We start from the raw sequence: 6,898 nt of genomic DNA, 5'->3' as shown, positions 1-6,898 counted from the left end.
GTCGGAATTTCCACTTTTCCATTCTTTTTTTTTTAACCTATATTATGAAATAAGGACAACACTGTCAGTTTCAATCAGCTCTGCTCATGAAATGATTAATTGACATTCAAAATCAAAATTAGGGGGCGAATTAGGTTCAAAATGCAAATTTTCCCCTGATTTTTGAACTTATATTTTGAATTTAAGGATGACCGGTATCAACCAGCCTTGATCAAATAATTGTTTATTGGAGATTAAAAATCTTCTTTTTTTTTCAGAACGATTTGGGCCGTAATTCCGATTGAATTCCAAAGCTTTTTTAACTTATGCTATGAAGTAAGGACAACACTGTCAATAACCTCCAGCTCTGCTTTACTAAAGATTTTAATTCGTTTATCTTTCCAGTGAAATTCTATTAAGGTGAAGATAGGATAGATTTTACTGTAAAGTGTATTTTTTGGTTTTGTAAATTAATAAGAATTAAACTAGTTTCAAATATTGGAAAGTTTGAAGAACTTGTATGAGCTAAGATGTTGAATTGCGGTAAGAGAAAGAGTAAGAGAATCAACGTAAGTTTTTGTACATTTTCCTAAATTATAGTTAAAAATGATACGGGTCACGAAGCGTGAGAGGGCAATTCAACGCTATCTGCTAGTGAGTAAAATATATATGTACGTATATGATGCAATGCCTAATCGTTAAAAATAATTTATTCTCCTTATTTCACTTTTCTCTTTCTTCCTCGATCTCTCTCTCTCTCTCTCTCTCTCTCTCTCTCTCTCTCTCTCTCTCTCTCTCTAAGATTTGCAGTGAGAAAATAACTCACGCAAAGTGAACATTTATCCTTTGCACCCCACCTACCTGCTTGGTAACGGATTGAAAGGAAGAGAAAAGAAAGAATTGAGAGATGGCCAATGAGAAAATCGAACTGAAGAAAGACATAATTTATTGACTGTGAGAGTATTAAAGCCCCCTCTGTATAGATGCGGTTATTGTTTTATCCACAGTAGATATTGATAAATGTTTAAATTTGTTAACAAACTAGTTTCATGAAGTGAAAACGACAATAAAATAAATTGGCCATATTTTTGGCTACACATTAAAATTTCATATTTTGCTTTTATTCTATTCAGTGTTTTCGAGCAGGCAAATAAGTACAAGATTACCAACTCGCCCAAATTTACTATGGCATTGGTTCAAACAAGGCGATACACAAAATCTTAGGCCTCCTGAAGGACATCTCTGTAAGATGACGAGGATGCATCGCAAGACTTCTGAGTAAGAACTACTAGGAAGAAGAAGATACTTATTGGACGTGAGGCCTCATGGTTCGGCTGTTCGAAAAACACGCTATCATACCTTTGCCCATGAGCCCCTCACTCTAAGATTGGAACAGTGCTCGTAACTATTGTCTGCCCTTTTAGTCGCCGCGTCCTAGGCTTCCAGGCCAACCCCTATGGAATCTAAAATAATACTTCCTCTTGTGAGGAATTCAAGGTAATGAAGTACTTGTAATATCTAGCCTTAGACAGCAAATATCAACACAGACAATTAAACTTGTGTTCCACTCATGTACCATTTACAATTGTCAATAATAATCGACTTCTAAATATTTACAATGTTGACCAACAAATTGGATAATTTATCTTTACTTTAACATGGTGGAACTATTCTTGCAAATAGTGGAGGGTCTAGGAGTTTTAATTAATAACGCAGAAGTAATGAAAATTGAAATTACAGTTGTGAGAAAAACATGTTGCATGCTTTAAAATGGTTTAATCTTCACGTCATGTTTGATTTAGTGTGTTAATAACCTTTAAGGGAGTAAGGTAGGTGGGTGAATGAGAAGGAACAGTGTAAGACCAAGAGACTAAAGGAGCTGGAAGGAAGAAGGTTCAAGGGTAGAATTGTGAATGTAATATTGCACTAAGGGTTTCTGTTTAACGGAGACTGGCTGAGATGCTAGCTAGGATATCTAGGGGGTTCTTTGGGTAGCAAGGAAGAAGAGCATTGCGCACTGTCTCGTTTCCTTTGTGGGTCGAACTAAACCAGCGATGGGAGGAGTTGAGGCTATTTCCATTTCGTGGGTTGCCGCCACCACCCTGCAGAGTGTTAACTGAGAAAGATAAACGATGGCTAGAAAATGATGCATGACTGTTCCTGGCAATGTGCAGTAATTATTTCAACGGCAGAAAGAAGACTTTGCAAGAACTTGTTTTCTATATATTGCTTCAAATGCACCAGCTGGGCTGGCTGCAGGATTGATGAACTTATATTAGGAAAGTGCTTCATTGCAAAACTATGAGTTGAAATAAATCTGATATACACCCTCATACAACTCTTCCTTACGTAATTAAATTTTTCTTACTTCTAAGAATTGTTTTCCTTTCTGTCGTTTATTTGTGCAACAATCAGCGCGTTGACGCTGTAAGTAACAGTAATAAAACTGAACAGCAATGGATACGAAGGTGTGGAGAAGTTACCCAGTGGATTGAACTACTCGTATTAGTCACTTTCTTCATTAGAGAGGAGATCACGAGGTCTTTTAAGACATCTTGTAGGGTTTTTCAGAAAGGGTTCTCAAAGAAAGATGGTGAGCTTATGATTGAAGGTTGAAGTGAAGTGCCCTGAATTGGGGTTTGCCGGCTTGGGTGATAAAAGAAATGCTAAGATCTGTGTTAGAGACGTAATAAAAGGGCGTTCACTTGGGTTCGAAGTATTTTGGATTGTACCGATTGGAATTCTTTGGAGATTGGTGTGCGTTCGGTTGAATTCCGTACGCCTAGATGGGTTTTAGAATTTTGATGTCAAGAGACAGTTTAGATCTATCGACTGAGAGACGGAAACAATTTGCATTAAAAATACATACGTCTTCAATGCATTGTTGCCAACATAAATCGTAAAACGATGTTTTGACCGCACAAACTTAACAAATACAGTAGTACTCTTGCAACTACGTCAAGTAATCGATGTCATCACTACTTCATCAATTATTAGCTAACAGCCTTCTATGTACATCTTTCAAACTAAATAACGTGATCAATTTGAGGCTGTTTTAACTCTCAGGCGTGCAATTGACTCCTCTTTGGTTGCAATGAATACCGTGAGCAACAATGTGCGCCAAAAAGGTTTTAGGCACCAATGACCACAGGATGTAGTATATATAAATTATAAAAATATATTTTGTTAAACCATTCAATTTATTAAATTTATTAATATTTCATTGAAATGTCATTTCAGAGCGTTACTTAATCCCCAAAACTACCTCCCCAGTTGAATTGGACATCCAGGTTTGTTTCAATAAAAGTGCCGATCTGCAGATTTTGGAGGTTGCCTACAATCTTTAGAGGGAAATTCAATGGAATGATTTCCGTCAAAATCTTTAAAGTACTCAAAAAAATTGATGACACCGGATCACATGACGGCTGCTGCATTTTTGGATTTGAAGTAATGGAGACAGCAGATATAAATCGAAAATTTGGACGATAATAGTAGTTACTTATTACAAGGCAAGATTAAGGCTTATTAAGTGGGTGAGTAAGAAAGAATCAATTAAGTAAATCTCTTTTCTACCCTTTGATAGATTAGGAATCAGGATTGCAATTTGTGCGCTTATTGAAGGTTTAGTTTGATTGCCGTTTGAACAGGAAATAAGTAGTGTAACGGTTTGTCTTTTCAAAAACAAAAACGAAGTGTTGGTACACTTGGCCTGGGTAGTTTAAGAGAAAGCCAGCAACTTCGTACTCTAATGCTGACGGCGTTTTGCCTTCTACTGCAAGTATGGGTCGATTTTTATTACGTTGGGCCCCCGGTGTGAGAAATAGGGAGAAGTTTCACAGTAGGGGGAGGGTGTAATAGTAAATGTAGCGCGGCTCGGGAGTTCGGCTAGCTGGGGGGGGAGGGATATTATATACCAAAACTATCCCTGTTGGTAGCCCTGCAGTGAAGGGTTTCACAGTGTAGATGTACTATAGTACGGGCAGTCCCTTTGTGTGCGTACGAACACAGGCGGGCTTACTCTCGTTCCAGTGTGACCTGCGCCCTAAGCCCTAGTGTAGGACTCTCCATCCCTGAAAACCCGTCTCCGCCCACCCACAGGGAGGAGGTTAGCCTTTTCTCTTCGGCCCAACTTCTCTATCTTCTACGTCCCCTCCTCTGCGCTCCGCCGACTTAGTCTTAGTGTGAGTGTGTTGGGGGTGCACTTAATTCTCTGCCTTCCTCCACCCCACCCCCCCAAGGAGAGGAGAGCGCGGGGTGTACCCTACAACTCTTCGGTGTGTAGCCTCACCGTGACTCTCCAGTCTGCCGGAATTTGTGCTAGGCGTTAGATCAGGGCTGTCGAATTTTACGCCTTCAGCAGGACCAATACACAACTGAACCTTCCAGCAGTATCCGTATTTATTTATCATTTTATTTTGTTATTTTATTTTATTTATCTATCTTAACGATCGAAGGAAAGAAACGGACCGGAAACCAAAATTGGGAACCTTTTTTTCTTTTTAATAAAAGTTCAATTTTTCTCTAAACCAATCGTCGCGATCTTTTCAATACATATCTCACCAACTTTTGGACATTCAAAATATTAAAATAAATATTTTTAATTTCTTCTATCTTTTTAATTTATTTATTTTAGTGATTTTTGATTTCACTTTCTCTAATATCCTTTTTTTTTTTGTATTCCCAAGTGTTTATTGTGAACTGTATGTGATTGAGTGTAACGTGTTACAAATCAGAGCGATCACTGCGATTCGGCCTACAACATGTTTTCGCATGGACCATGAGAGCTGGTAAGTGGTTTTTTTGAAGATTAAAGATCTAGTTTCAATCTTAAGAAAAAAGTAAAGAGATTTCTTTTGGACTCATTATGATCTTGGACCTTATGAAGGATGTTCACACTGATTATGTTTCTTTTTAGTTTGTACAAAAACAGGAAATATCTTCGTCAAAGTGGTCAAGAAGTCCACGACTGAAGAATCTTCAACTTTTGTTTGTTTTTTTCTTTGGAGCTGGGAGATTTTATTATAAGAAACCCTCAATATTCCTCACGATAAAGAAGCTCCCTTTTCCAGGACTTCTGCATCTTAATTTCGATCCTCCAGGCCTAAGCGACAAACTAAAAAACCTCTTGTCCTTTCGAAAATCCAAAATAGCCTTCCTTACGGGCTCCACAAGTTGATAGTGATTCTTGATAAGGGATATTTTCTGTCGATATTTAAATGATTTGTCCAAACAAAATTTTTTTCTTTTTAATTTTTAGTTTTTTCTTAGTCGTACAAAAGAAGAATACTTTTCTTTAAACTTAATCTTTTTGGTGCCACAAAATAAACTGGTTATGATCACTTAAACAATTTTCTCTTACTCTACCATTTCTACTTCTTTTTTCTTATATTTTCTTCAAATACAAAATTTTTTGAAATATTCTAAATTCTAACAAAGATTATACAGTTTAGAAACGTAATTATTGTGCTGAAATGGCATTTTACAAACTCCAAATCAGTTCAATCTTTAATTCGTAAACAAAATTAAAATATTTAATTCAATGTGTATTAATTATGTTTAAATATTTACAAAATTTTCAGACAATCTAGGAGTTTAACTGAGATAAACGTGTATAAATAGAAATAAAAAAAAGGTGAAAAATCCCTGGAGTAAAGTACTGGATACTTCCGGTAGAAGTACTTCAACCCTTCAGGGAATTCTATCGACATTTTAACCTTTAACATTTAAACTTCCTTAATAGGATTTGAATGGTAATACAAAGCCCTGAGACATGTCTATTCAATTCTGACGAGGAAGAAGAAGAAGTACCAGTATTAAATATTCCCTGAGAAGGTGTTTCAAATAAGTTTAATACAAAGTTAGCAAAAAAGAAAAATCTTATTAATTGCCGAGAAAAAATGTCGGTAACGTATTACTTCCGGTTGGTGACGGTATTTTGACCACTAACATTCTGTCAGGTCCCGTGGAGGGGGGTCTCTGGACGGAAGTTAAACTTGCACAGTTAAACTACCCTCAATTAATTTTTTTCAAAGCTGCAGCTTTTAGAGATGTCCACTCACACACCTAGACGCGATTTCCGGGTAAAAACTCGGATATCAAAAAATTATGGCATCATCAGTGTACCTCTTTCTCTTAACAGCTGTAAAAGAAAAAATCTAGAATGAACAGTTCATTTGGCTTTTTCTTAGTGAAAATGTAATTAGTTAAATTTTTTTGAATAATAGAATTTATTAATATTAGTTTTAATAGTTTCTTATATTTGTAAGAAAAATGATTATTTTGAAGGGTCACAGCTCGCTATTTCCCCATCTTTACTATCTCAATGTGTATTCGACGAAGTTTTAAATCAACGTCTGCAGGCCATTTACTAAAAGGAAACACTTTGCTTATTGACAAAGGTATTTAAAGCAGCGCCTGACGATACTTCTTTTCGATAAACCATCGAAAAATTTCAAATAAGTGGATAGATCTACGAACTTTCAAAAAGACCGCTGAGAAAGTCAAAAAAAGCGAGTCGAAGTTACTTGCCCAAAGAGGCAGCATGATGAACTTTTGGGCGCTTTGTAAAATCACATTGTGGTGTAACATAAGGGAAACAATAATTTGGATCATCGAAAAGACATGGGTTCTTTCAGTTTGTCTCTCAAGGGTGAAGATAATAGACAGAAATAAAGATTCAGAAGTACTGAAAATGGAGCTTCTGTAGACCAAGAACCAAAAGATTCATATCTTAAAATCCCCCCCGGCTCTTATTTCAAGAGAAAGCTCTCCAAGAAGAAGCCTAGGATCATTGATGGACTTGGATCACTCTAACAAAGACTTTCAGGACGTTCTATAATTCAATAAAACATTATCATGTACGAACATTCCTTATAAAAAGTTTTGTCTTTATGTTTTTGGTGACTGATCCAGCCATAAA

The 6,898-nt window shown here is 36.5% G+C and overlaps 1 protein-coding gene across 1 annotated transcript in view; it reads left to right on the top strand.

Moving 5' to 3' along the window:
- The first annotated feature begins 323 nt into the window (after positions 1-323).
- The window catches only part of eag (potassium voltage-gated channel protein ether a go-go), a 364,129-nt gene continuing 357,554 nt past the window's right edge, over positions 324-6,898 (top strand). Inside the window, exons 1-4 of the mRNA XM_074126880.1 lie at positions 324-650; positions 1,113-1,476; positions 3,220-3,512; positions 4,665-4,766. The gene's annotated coding sequence lies outside the window, so the exon portion shown is untranslated. The remainder of the gene's footprint in view (positions 651-1,112; positions 1,477-3,219; positions 3,513-4,664; positions 4,767-6,898) is intronic.

This window comes from Rhodnius prolixus, unplaced genomic scaffold (genome assembly GCF_049639745.1).
Source record: "Rhodnius prolixus isolate KJV_2025 unplaced genomic scaffold, Rpr scaffold_3, whole genome shotgun sequence".
Taxonomy (NCBI): domain Eukaryota; kingdom Metazoa; phylum Arthropoda; class Insecta; order Hemiptera; family Reduviidae; genus Rhodnius; species Rhodnius prolixus.
This window is presented reverse-complemented; position numbering and strand designations above follow the sequence as displayed.